The 13,425-nt window shown below is 46.8% G+C and overlaps 1 protein-coding gene across 2 annotated transcripts in view; it reads right to left on the reverse strand.

Moving 5' to 3' along the window:
- The window catches only part of LIMD2 (LIM domain containing 2), a 20,691-nt gene extending 7,266 nt beyond the window's left edge, over window positions 1-13,425 (reverse strand). Inside the window, exon 1 of one of the 2 annotated variants that reach the window (XM_018574453.1) lies at window positions 13,322-13,425. The gene's annotated coding sequence lies outside the window, so the exon portion shown is untranslated. Of the gene's footprint in view, window positions 1-9,340; window positions 9,359-13,321 lie in introns of those variants that run through there. The other variant, XM_018574460.1, reaches the window with a different exon arrangement.

The raw sequence follows: 13,425 nt of genomic DNA on the forward strand, positions 1-13,425 counted from the left end.
AACAAGTTTGAAGAAAGTTGATAGCAGGAGATGTGATTGGAAAAGCAGAAAGAAGGAGGGGGAGGTACAGAGTCTCTGATGGGAGAGGTTGGAAGCTGATGACGGGCTGACCAGGGGAATTGACGCAAAGCTGACATCTCTCAGACAAAAGATTGTGCAATTTCTGGTAACGTATACATGTCTATTTTTCTGTAGGCAATTGACTAGCCATATACATCTAACTAGACCATTTCATCCTTCGAGTTGAGAGAATTCTAACTGCAGTATGAATTGTTTCTTTTTCAATCAGAGATAAATACACAAATATGTATCATCTCATTGAAGCTGATTTCAGTTTCTAGTCAATGGCTTAGTTATGATGTATACTTAAATTAACTTAGTGGAAGTTTGTCTTAAATACATTCTTGGCTTATAGCCAGTCCTGTGCGTGGTGTAACACATTTTGCCCATGTGCTGTTAAAGTAAGTTTGAGTGTGAATACCTGTTGGCTGGGAGAAGTCACGTGACAAATCAGCACATTTTTGTTTTGACCTTCTGTGAGCTACTGAGAAGCTATTAATTGCAGCAAAACAAAGTACCTAACTTGAAATAATATCCTGTGATTGTATTCCAGAACTTAAAGTGACATTAAACCCTCAGATTTTGTAACATAAACCAATACTGTAATGTGTGCCCTACTGTAATCCATGGTTGTTTCCCTTCTCTTTGCTGCTCTTCCTTTTAAATCCTCATGTCTTCTCATGCTGTGGGAGAACTTCCCTTTGCAGCTAAGTGCCTCTTCCTGTAGTGCTGGCTCAGGTTGTGAACCTACACACAGACACCATGTATCCATTCCAGAGACAAGGCAGTCTGCTGCAAAACAGAAGTTCTGCCCAGCATGAGAACAGATACAGATTTAAAAGGAAGAGCAGCAAAGAGAAGGGAAACAACCATGGATTACAGTAAGGCGCACATTACAGTATTGGTTCATGTTAAAAAATCTGAGGGTTTAATGTCACTTTAATATGATAAACTACAATTATTATCAATATTTATTGAGATATTACTTGATCCATATTCTTTGTCACCAATTATATTTTGATTATTATTCTGTACTGATTTTTAGTTACAATAGTGTGCAACAATATATATATTTATTATTCGTCTTGTCTTCAGGTTTGCGCAAATTAAGGAACTCGAGTTATAATGAGTTGTGGAAATAAGTTGGGAATCTCCTTCTAGATCCTTGCTTGTTAAACATTCTGACATTTTCATTCTGAAGCAGCCACAGAGTAGAAAGGTCTGAACTACAAGACATTAACCGTGATGAACCTGGAATATGTAGCCAGAGTTAGCCCAACCCAATTTAAATCAGGAGTTGAGTTTGAAATCACATAGAGGGGTTTCTCAGCCCCCTCTGTGATAGCAATAAAGTTAAGTGAAAAAAAATGTAAAGTTTCCCCCCAAATTTTTTTCAAGTTACACATTAAAAAAAAAAAAACATTAAAGAATTCCAAAAAAACAAAAACTTTTTTAAATTCTTTAATTCGTTTTTAAGTCCCCACCCCATCATACACGCATGTAAACATGCGTCAGGTGCGCATACCTGCAAAAACAACGATTGCACCCATTACGCCGCACATGTTACATATCGCCGCGAACGTCGGAATGAGAGCAATAAGTCTAGGGCCATCAATCACTGATAACACTAAACTGATGAGCGGTAAAAGCTTTTAAAGTGTCGCAAAAAAAAACTAGCATACCCAAAATTGACCATAGGCGAGTGCACGCAATTTTTAAGCTTGACATGTATTTACCCAACATGACCCCGTCTTTTATATTTTACCAAGAAAGTGGGTAATAAAGGTTTCCTAACATAACGTAAAAAAAAAAAATATTTTTTCAAAATTTTCTGTAATTTCTCCTTAATACAGTAAAAAATAAAACCCGTAGTGGTGATTAAATACCACCAAAAAAAGCTCTATCTGTCCCCAAAAAATGTTATAAAATATGAGCAATGACATTAGACACGTATGATCACTACACTAGACCCAGGGGGTGGGGCAACCTTGGCCCTCCAGCTGGGCTCGGTTAGTCATACAAGACTGACAGCCACAGGCATGCCTCATGGGACTTGTAGTTCTACAACAGCTGGAGCGCCCGCAGTAGAGGGTGGAGAGATAAAGGTCACCTTACCGATCATGGAATGGAGGGTCAGTCTAAACTCCTCAGTCCCCAGCGCTCTATGCGCTCTGTGGGCCTACATAGTATTTTTGTCTTTAGGCAGACTTGTGTGCGGAAGGGTGTGAAGGGGGTTATCGGTCACCTCTGCAGGAAATAGCTGAAGCCGCAGGGTGACAGGAAATTGCAGAGTTCACTCTGTTCCCCTCCACAGAACTCTGCACGGGCCATCTTCAATGAGGACGGGATGGGCCTGTCAGGCTGTGTATGCAGGTAGAACGGATTCAGACTTGTCCAGCTAGTGTCTACATCCCTCAGAGATCGCAACCTGACACAAAACAGGTTGTGACATCTCTACACTGGCAGTCCTTCCTCTGCACTCAGGGGAACAGTGGGGATAGGGCACAACATTTCCAGCATTTCATAGGATTCCACTTATTAGCTGCCACTGTTCTACAATCACTGGGAATGGATGGAAGTGAATTGGATGGATGAAGTGGATGAGAGAGAATTAGAAGGGGTGACATACAATTACAAGTCCCAGTCACAAATCGATGACACACTAAACCCAAGAACACAACTTTCCAGTCCTCAGACATGGCGGCTGCATTCCATTTATCTTTACAGGCTTCTTCCTTCACCTGCTGATCCTGCCAGTAAGACACTTCCTGTCCTAGGGTAACAACACTGCTCCTCATACAATTCATTGAATGTGTGTTGTCACCCCTATGACCAAAGTTGTCTTAGGCCACATGTTCTTCATAACGTTGGGAGGTGTTCACAGATGTGACCTAATAAAACACGGTTTGAGTACTGAAAGGCAGAGGGCACAAGAAGTTACAAGCTCACTGATACATTTATCTGTTGATCCCACCAGAAATCCATTTTGTTACAAGTTCAGAAATAACCCCAGAAATGAACTTTGGTCAGTTCATGTAGATTATATGTCATCAGCTTTACAGTCAGGTGATCATTGAGATCCCACGGCTGCCGTATAATATCTCCCATACACAGCAGAGACAATGCCATCCTAATGAACAGGCTGGAGGGTCTGCTGGAGGACTTCTGTGTCATCTCTGCTTCATAACGGCCAAACCACAAACTGCCGAAATGCAGAAAGTGATGACGTTGCATCACTTACAACATAACCCAGTCAGTGTACTTCCTGTACAGCGACAATGCCGCCGTGTGCATCCTACAAGGATATCCCCCTCCCAGCACCCCACATAACAGCCATGGTCAGACTTGGAGGAGGACTACACCAGACATCCCGATATCACATTGCTGTGCTCCTGATGCTGCCAGTTTCATTTCCAGCCCTAAAGGAGATCTGTAATATCAAATCACATGTGTAATGTCCAATCAAATCCTTATCTTCTTCTAAGCCCTGATGAAGTCTGGTTGCCCCGAAACGCATTCATTGTTTACAATGCTAGCAGAAGAAAACAGCCCCCGAAACGCATTCATTGTTTACAATGCTAGCAGAAGAAAACAGCCAAAGGCGTTTTGCTGGACTATTTCACCATTTGGCCTGGCAGGCATCCTTCATTACTAAATAACGAGTTCCCGTATGTCTGGTTACCACGGCTGAATTTCGGGTGGGCCTCCTTTTTGGCTGGTGCAGTCCTGGACATAGGACTGGCCACTGACAACAAAAGGAGGCCCACCCGAAACTGAGCCTTGGTAATCACAGATATTGTGACAGCCGTCATCTGCCTCCTTCTGAAACACACAAAGCTTCCTGGCATAAGACCAGAGTTCAGCCTAAATCACAAGGATTAGCAACAGCATGGTGATCCGATGGCTTCACTTGTTTCAGTCACTGGCTCACGGTGACGATAGCTGCCTCTCTCTCTCAGTACAGGTTCTCTAGAATGTTATCATTACAGGTATTTATATGGCACTGACACTCGCCTTGCAGACCTGACCCCGATATGAACCAGGAACTTCTGATGCTGCAAGTCAGAAGTGCTAACCACTGAGCTGCCCAAATGTCTCCCAAGCTAGTTAGCCAAATGTTTTCTTATTGTTGTCATTCGTGTCCCCTTAGGGAGTTTTCCAGTCCCAGTGACACAACAGGAAGTGGATGGAAAACCTCCTCTTAGGCCCCGTCCACACCAGGGCGGTTTGGCCACGCGGATTCGCCAATATAAGTGATCTCATACATAGCTATGGGGGGCCGTTCAACCGCTTCCCACCCAAGCTGCTCCCTGACCCCCTCTACTGCTGCAAAAAAGGGTCACGGAGCTAAAATCAGTGCGCTTTCCATACAGCTTTCAAATGGAACCGCCCTGGTGTGAACAGGGCCTCGGACAGCAGCTGTCAACATTGGAGGATTTCCCCTCTATTTCTGTTCTGGTGACAACTGTAAAATGTTGGATTTGCTGTACTGGGGTGTCCCCCCTAACGTTTTTGCAGCCTGAAGTGGGATTTGGGGAGGGTTGCCGGTGAAGAGCCGTTTGATACCAGCCAGAGTGTCCCAGGTTGCTACTGGTTGCCAGGAGCTAAGCAGGATGCCAGCCTGAGCTGGGAGAGGGCAGATAGGAGATGTGTAAGGGCCATACACATTAACAACCTGGGACGCTCTGGCCTGTAGATACCTTATTTCTGTTAGGAGAATCAAATGTTCTTAGAGTATCTTCTCTACTGCCCCAAATGTTCTTCAAATACAGGCCGTAAAGGATCAGGAAAATACCACGTCCTGGCCACTAGATGGAGCTGAGGAGCCCAGGAAATACAATGCATCTCTTGTTACTACCATGTATTTCCTGTGCTCCTCAGCTCCATCTAGTGGCCAGGACGTGGTATTTTCCTGACTCATCTATTGCCCATAATAACATTTAAAGACATCCGACCCCAAGAGAACATTCCATTTTGCCCCATTGTGCCAGAGTTGCCCACCCCCTTGCTTTACGGCATCCACTGTACTTAAGAACTGGACAACAAAGTAAAGTCTGTTGCCCTTAGCAACCAACCGAATCCCTTGTTTCCTATCCGCCATGCAGATGACAAGATGAAAGACGGCCCCCCACTCACTGGTTGCTATGGAAAAAACCTATAGCCGTTGCTCTAGTGCACATCCCTCCTCCTCCTCCATCTTTCTATATATACCTGGTGATTGATCTATGGTGCCTGCTCATCTACACACCTTGGAGATGTCAGCAGCACTGTGCGCACCCCCTGCCTCCCTCATGGCACACAGATGGATGGCATTCTGCTATAAATAACCATAGAATCCTGCCTGCCATCCATCCATCTGCTGCAGGAAGCGGACAGCGGAGAGGAAAAGCAGGTGATCACAGGCAGCAGAATGTGCAGGAGAGAGATAAAGGAGCGATGGAATGTACTCACACCTACAGGAGCTCCCAGCTGCAGACCGTTCTCAGCCCTGCTGCAGTGGTGGCTCTCGAGTTTGGAAAGACACTTCCCCCCTCCCTTCTGCTCTATTGACTTCAGGCCTCTCAGTCTATAACCCGCCTCCCCTGGGGCACACACAGGATGCATGCATCAGACAGAACACAACTTCCTGGAACTGCACGCTACGCTCAGCTCACTGCAAACCGCTATCCTTCCAGCACCGCCAGAGATAGGTTAGGAAGGCCTGCATGACCAGGGATGTCACATGCCCTCTGGTACCCTGGCCATTGCACACACTGTAAAACCCAACTCAACCTTCTATTCAATTAAATACATTCCAGGTTCATGAAAACAAAAAGGTGTGCAAAGTGACTGTCTGTTCTCTGCAAAGAAGGACCCTTGTTCTCCGATTGTGGAAGAAGTGGTCTCTCTGCTGTGATCAGACCTCTATGCAGGTAAAGCTCAGATTTTTCTTATAGGGAGCTTGTCAGCTAAGGTCATATCATGCATCATCATATCAGCTAATATCATGACTGGTTCTCTTTAATAAGACATTAGGAATATAATAGGCCCCCAACCTGCACTCTATTGAAGCCAATCAGGCACAGATCCGGCCCGATTAGCTTCTTCCCCTGGCAAGGACAGTGCTGAAACTGAAAGGGACCAAATGCTTGTTGCTTCCACGTTCATTCCCTGAAGGGGTGACAATCCATATGCAACATCCCCCAATCTGGAACTGGAGGCTGCTACAAATGGACGCCCACACTGCTCCTGTACAAACGGACGCCCACCCCGCACTGCTCCTGTACAAACGGACGCCCACCCCGCACTGCTCCTGTACAAACGGACGAACCCAGCCCGCACATGGTGCATTGGTTGCTTTGATAAAACCGTCCAGGGTAGTAAACTAATAGCTCAATCAGCAAGTATCCCTCAGGGCTCTGCCAGGCAGGGCCAGATGAAGAGCATCATGGGGCTGGGTGATGTCGGTCGGTCGGCAGCAGAGGAGGCTCTCAAATTAGGCAGCTGATCGCTCCTCGCTGGGGGCCCAGGAGACCCCAACAAGCAGTTGCATACAATGCCTGATTAGAGAGCTACCGGCGACTACGTGCTACTGATTGTGTTCAGCCCAGCTGGCCTGGATTTCCATCGGGCATACCGAGACGGGCCATGTAGGCCGGACCTATTTTTTGTGGTGGGCCTAGACCTGGCGCTCCAATAGCCCCTATGTTAATCCTGCTGCCAGGTTACGGGAGAACTCCAGATCAGCAGAATTAAGGCAGCCCTACACAGGCCAGTCCTCCATTCATTTTAATGGAGACATTGAATTAAAGAATGGTTTCCCCTTAGGATTCTGGGTTTTGTATTCCCAGGTCTACAAACCTACTGCTGCTGTTATAAGGGGGTCTTGCCCTTATGGACTGCTAAAGCAGAAGGAAAGCCTGTAATCAAGAACTTACCAGCAGGTCAGGACTTTATGGGGCTGATTCATAAATCGCCACTAGGGGGTGCTGTGCAGCATTGGAATCTCTTTTGCTCTTCAGCACCATCTAGTGGCAGGAGTGTGAACAACATCCACCCGGCTGTACGTTGGGCAGAAGATTTATCAATCAGCCCCTAGAAGTCTCTTCTTTAAACTTACTCGCTGGCACTTGACTAACACGGCATCTTGGAATCCCACTGGCACACACGACAACTATGTGTTGGAAGTCTTGCTCTGCTCTCCTTCATTTGTATATTTTATGACAAGCAAATGCAAAAAGAGAAAAAACACAAAATGATGTCATTATAGATGGAGGGTGTTGCTACGTAACCTAGCCAGGAGTAAATGAGCAAAGTGTTGGCGAGTGTTGGTGACGGTTCAGTGGTGCAGGCGGATTGGGAGATGTACTAAACACAGCAATTAGTGCGGTCCCTGGTGACACCTCTCAGAAAAAGCAGCGCGAGCTCGCCCTTATGTTACTGACTCACCGCCTAGATCTGCAGAAACGCTTGTGAATTTAGGAATGACCCCCCCCCCCCACCGCCACATAGTCCTGTGCGTCCTCAGCTCATCCACATGTGTTTTCTATTTATCTGCTGTACATCCGGTTTACTTTGTGACCGCCAACTCTCCCCTACAGAGGCTTAAGGCTTTCTCTCGTCAGTCAGGAAGGTTCCCGGCTCCACTCACTTCCTGCGCTCATTTCTAGGTGACCCCCATGATCTACAATAAATGTTCCCTTTCCTGTACAGGTTATAGCACTGAGGCTGCTTCTGAATGGGATTGCATTTCCCTGGTTAGCTCAGCAGCACAACCAATCGGCTGCTTCTCCTACCAGTGTGAGCTCTGCTGTACAAGGACACATTCACTGCGGGCATTTACTAAATACATTTCATGATGGATTCATCAGTACAGAGCTGCATTCACTTATCATTCATTAGATCACACCTGGAGTTCACCTTTAAATAGGGATATTAGGCACTGGGTGACCCCACTGTCAGACCCACAAAATTCACTGTCAGCTGTGTAGCAATACACTGATCTGACAATACAATTACATTACGAAAAAAAACAACCTGTCCATCTCTGGAGGAGGGGCATGTGTGCAGTTCTGACCATTTCTTCATATATTTTTACCTATGTATGGACTATTTAGATAGAAACGTATCCAATGCAAAGACAGGATTCCCACACTGGGCACATCACCATGTCTTGATGGGATTGGAGTGCTCGGCTGTAATGAGCTTTGTACCCAGTGACCAGAGGAAATCCACTTAGACTCTAAGCTTAGTACATATCAAAGCAGTGATAGTGTGCCATGCTAGACAATGATACACTTAGAAAAGTTCAAATGCATGCCGTCTCAGTGCTCCGCATGTGACATATATATATATATATATATATATGTGTGACGGCATAGGTGACGGCTCCCTAAGCAGTCCGTCATTTGATGAGCATTCAGTCAGAAAGAAGGGAGGAAGCTGCACACTGGGATCAAAACCAATGTTACAAAATATATTGTTCCATCCAATGCTATCCCCGTCCTCCAATGTCTCACTCAGCAAACAGCCGATTTATAGGAGTCCCCATGGAAGAGCCTACAGCCAAAGAGCCCCCATGGACGACACCCCAATCACAGAGTGCCAAGTCACAGAGCCCCCGTGGACGACACCCCAATCACAGAGTGCCAAGTCACAGAGCCCCCGTGGACGACACCCCAATCACAGAGTGCCAAGTCACAGAGCCCCCGTGGACGACACCCCAATCACAGAGTGCCAAGTCACAGAGCCCCCGTGGACGACACCCCAGTCACAGAGTGCCAAGTCACATAGCCCCCGTGGACGACACCCCAATCACAGAGTGCCAAGTCACATAGTCCCCGTGGACGACACCCCAATCACACAGTGCCAAGTCACTGAGCCCCCGTGGACGACACCCCAATCACAGAGTGCCAAGTCACAGAGCCCCCGTGGACGACACCTCAGTCACAGAGTGCCAAGTCACATAGTTCCCGTGGACGACACCTCAGTCACAGAGTGCCAAGTCACAGAGTCCCCGTGGACGACACCCCAGTCAAAGAATCCAAAGCCAAGGAGTCCCTATGGACAAGCCCCCAGTCGAAGAGTCTGAACAGTCAGCCAATAATAAAGAGGGGAAGCCTGCCCAGCAAGGATTTTAATCCTCCTGGTTACCACTGTCACCGGGAAGAGAAAGCGATGGGAAGTCCAACATTTGTCACCAGAACACGGGATGAGGAGAACCCTTTCAATGGGGACACCTGTTTGGGTGGCAACTGTCTATGAAAGGAATCCCCTCACTTTGATACTTTGATGAAATTACCTTCACTTTCTGTCCTGGAGACACACCAGGAAGTGAGAGGAAATCTCTACAAACAGGACAACAGCAGCACAAAATAAAACCTGCCAGGGGTTCTAAGAAATACCATTCTATACAATGCTTCAAAACAGTTTAAATCTCACATGTAAGCGTCTGAAGATGTTCACGGTTTATCCTAAGACTATCCGAATGTGTCCGCGGGTTTACATTGACTTTAGTAAAGCACATCACCCAGCTTGCAGAAATATTGCTGGTCTCAGGACAGTCTAAAGTCAAAGTCACAGAGCCCCATGGACGATACCTCAGTCACAGAGCCCCATGGACGATACCTCAGTCACAGAGCCCCATGGACGATACCTCAGTCACAGAGCCCCATGGACGATACCCAAGTCAAGGAGTCCCCAAAGCACATCACGCATCTTGCAGAAATACTGCTGGTCTCAGGACAGTCTAAATCACACAAAGAATCTCTACACCCAAGAACAACAGTGTCATATATTGCAGTCTCTAGATCTGGCGGCTGCATTCATTTTCTTTTTTCCAGACTCAGAACATTTTCAGGACAATACCTGTCAATCTCACCAGGAATGTCGGGTCCATGTCACTTCCTGTGAACTAAACCGTAGTCTCAAACAATGCAATCTTCCTTCTAAGCCATCATCAGCGAGCTCCTCATGTGATGGAGATGAAGGAAGGAAGGAAGACAACATGGACTTCCTCCGTAGTTGAGTAATAAGTGTAGCCACTTGTAGGACCGGAAGTGTGTTACTGGCAGGATCACCAGGTGAAACTATCACCACACTAAGAACACGGAGGCTGAAATATATGACGTTGTTGTTGTTGGGTTTACCATCTGCAGAATGAGATGATGAACATTTACAGAGTGAACACCTTTCACTGGGTCATTTGTAAATAGTACATCATCCCCAGGAGACGATGGAGGGGCCACAGCTGCATTGTTACATAACAACAGGTACTGTCACTTCCAGGGAATAGATCATCATAGGCACACAATGAAAGTCAACCATAAGGTTACCTGTCTACGTCCGCCTCATACGTCCGCCTCATACCCGCCTACGTCCGCCTCATACCCGCCTACGTCCATCACCAAAGACGACCAATCATATCCATGAATTTACAGCCATACGAGGGGTAAACTATTCAATCAGATGTGTAATGGCTGTGCCATAATGTCACCTACAGTGACCAATCAGAATTCATATTTGTACAGTGCTTGTGGTGGACTAATACCCTTTATATATATGGGCACTCTGCCCTTGTCTTCTTTTAGGCTGTATTCACACCTCTGCATGCAACATGCGTTATTCTGTGCACCCGCCATGGAGCACATTAGATCACTTTTATTATGAATGGCGCCCAACACACAATATACAGAACAAACAAATACACCTGCAGTATACGGCAACACAACACACATCTAAGTTATAGACAACTGCCCATCAACGCACTACACTGCCCGTCAACGCACTACAAAGCACATGTACGGTATAAACAAATGCACTTGCAGATTGCTCAAAAAAAGTGCATGTGAGTTTTTTCATGCACTGAGGCTCATGAAGGACCCATTAAAAGTGAAGTGTTCATGTGCTCATAGGTGTGAAAAGAGCCTTGGAGTTTTGGCCTGCATGTCCAAGCTTCCATACTTCCTGTCACCTCACAGACTGAGTCCACCAGACCCAGAGCATGCATGGAAAATGACAGACCACCAGACCTAGAGCATGCATGGAAAATGACTGAGACCACCAGACCCAGAACATGCATGGAAAATGACTGAGTCCACCAGACCCAGAGCATGCATGGAAAATGACTGAGACCACCAGACCCAGAGCATGCATGGAAAATGACTGAGTCCACCAGACCCAGAGCATGCATGGAAAATGACTGAGACCACCAGACCCAGAGCATGCATGGAAAATGACTGAGTCCACCAGACCCAGAGCATGCATGGAAAATGACTGAGTCCACCAGACCCAGAGCATGCATGGAAAATGACTGAGTCCACCAGACCTAGAGCATGCATGGAAAATGACTGAGACCACCAGACCCAGAGCATGCATGGAAAATGACTGAGACCACCGGACCCAGAGCATTTGAACTGAAAGGATGTACTGGATTTGCTTTGGAGTGGCAGTGGCCATCTATTTATTCACATACTTGTTGCCTATTCAATGTTTCGGGGTTTCACAGGATCCCCTTCATGATGCAAACAAGTGATGATGGTGGACTGTCTGCCCCCTCTCCTCTTCATGTTTTGGCCTGCATGTCCTCCCTCTTTTTGGCCTATCCAAGCTTCCATACTTCCTGCAACTAAAATGCTTTCTCACTTCTTGTTCTCCAGACAGCTATAAAAATGTCGGATTTCCCCTAACTTTTGTTTTCTTTTGGTGACAATGGTCATCAGTACAGACAGACAGAGAGGTGAATCTCCCCATTGGAGACGCAGACAGAGAGGTGAATCTCCCCATTGGAGACACAGACAACAATAGAAACTAGACCACCCTTCTCTACTCCATCCAAAACTACAAATGTGTGCCTAGACATACGCTTTCAGGTCTTTTTCAAAAACGGATCGGAGCCTTATGCACCCACGTCGGCCAATCAGAATTGACCTTGTTACCTTGGTCTTACGTCAGCAAGGTAACATTTGAATGGCTGCTGTTGAAAATCCTTTGCTTTCTCCCAGCCGACCTGCTATGATCTATTATAGTGTTCTTGTGTCCCTGTGGAACAGTAGAAAGGCATCATGGCACACTCACAAACCAGCATGTAAAACAACATGTCTCACCACTAAGGACAATGACAGAGGTTTGGATACACGTCTTCTGCAAAGGATGTGTAAGCCGCACTGCATAGTTTAGAGTTAGGACCGCACTATAAGAGGTGCCTTGGCGAAGCAATGCTATGCACCAACCCATGCCGACCAACCAGAAATCAGCTTTCTAGACTTTCAGATGAAAGGGCATTTCTGATTGGCCGCTCAGCATTGCCGCACTCCACTGCTATCACTTTAAAACTGAATAAGCAGAAAGTCCTCCATGCCAGAAAAGTTTACAGACTCATCCTATTGGCTGCCGGTCTTGATACCATGTTACCCCACATACATTGCAGAAAGACCTTCATGTTAGATGGGCACCAAGGTCCAAAAACCACAACTGACATGTTTTTAATGCAGCGCGCGGCCTGTTTGTGGGTCCATTGGCACCTACTGTACTTGTATGTTGGGGTGCCACTCTAGATAATGGATCCCAAGACGCCGTACAAGGTCTACGGGGATTGTGCCACTGCAGACCTGTTGTCACCCTCAGGAAGTCAGCCCTGAGCAATGCCATGCAGCCATCACTGGCATGCGTATATACAGGAAGTGGCTGCAAGGAGGCCGCAGTAGATCAGCAATTAAAGATACCACAACCAACTAAATGGTCACCCGGTTATGGTTTCCATCCACTTTACATAATGAAATGCTTCTCGTCTGTAAATATTTACTGTACAACGTCCATATACCAATAATAACACCCCGGGGCGCTTTGTCGGTGGGAGAAAAGTTCTCGGGGGGGCCCCATGTTGGGGAATGGTGGCCCTTATAACAATGACTGATCAGGGTGATGTGTCACTGCTTTGCCTGCCGCTCGCTGGGATTTGCATGTGCTGGCTGCTCAATGGGGATGATTTGCATGTCGCTGATCTGACTGAGCAGCAGCACAAAGAGCGACAACGGCAACATGCAAACAGCTGCCAACCCGGGGCCACCAATGGGATGGCAGCTCGCCCTCTAAAAGACACATTCTCATTGGTTGCTATGGGTTATTGCACTTTGCACACTGGATGAGCCTGTATGCCATTGTTCAGTGCACGCTGGCTCTACTGGCTGTCATTGTGCAAAGCTATGGATCCGGCTGGATGCATGGCACAGGGTTGGGGCACATAGCCGGACATGCAATGCTGAGCTGGCGGCCGAGCACTCACCTCATTCCTGGTCACCGCTCTGTCTGAGATGCCTCTTCCTCCCTCACAAGCAAGGTCCTTTGTGTGGCTGCTTCATGCAACAGCCTCCCCCTCCCCCTCTTCCT

Source organism: Nanorana parkeri, unplaced genomic scaffold (assembly GCF_000935625.1).
Source record: "Nanorana parkeri isolate BGI_ZX_2015 unplaced genomic scaffold, ASM93562v1 scaffold50, whole genome shotgun sequence".
NCBI classification, from domain to species: domain Eukaryota; kingdom Metazoa; phylum Chordata; class Amphibia; order Anura; family Dicroglossidae; genus Nanorana; species Nanorana parkeri.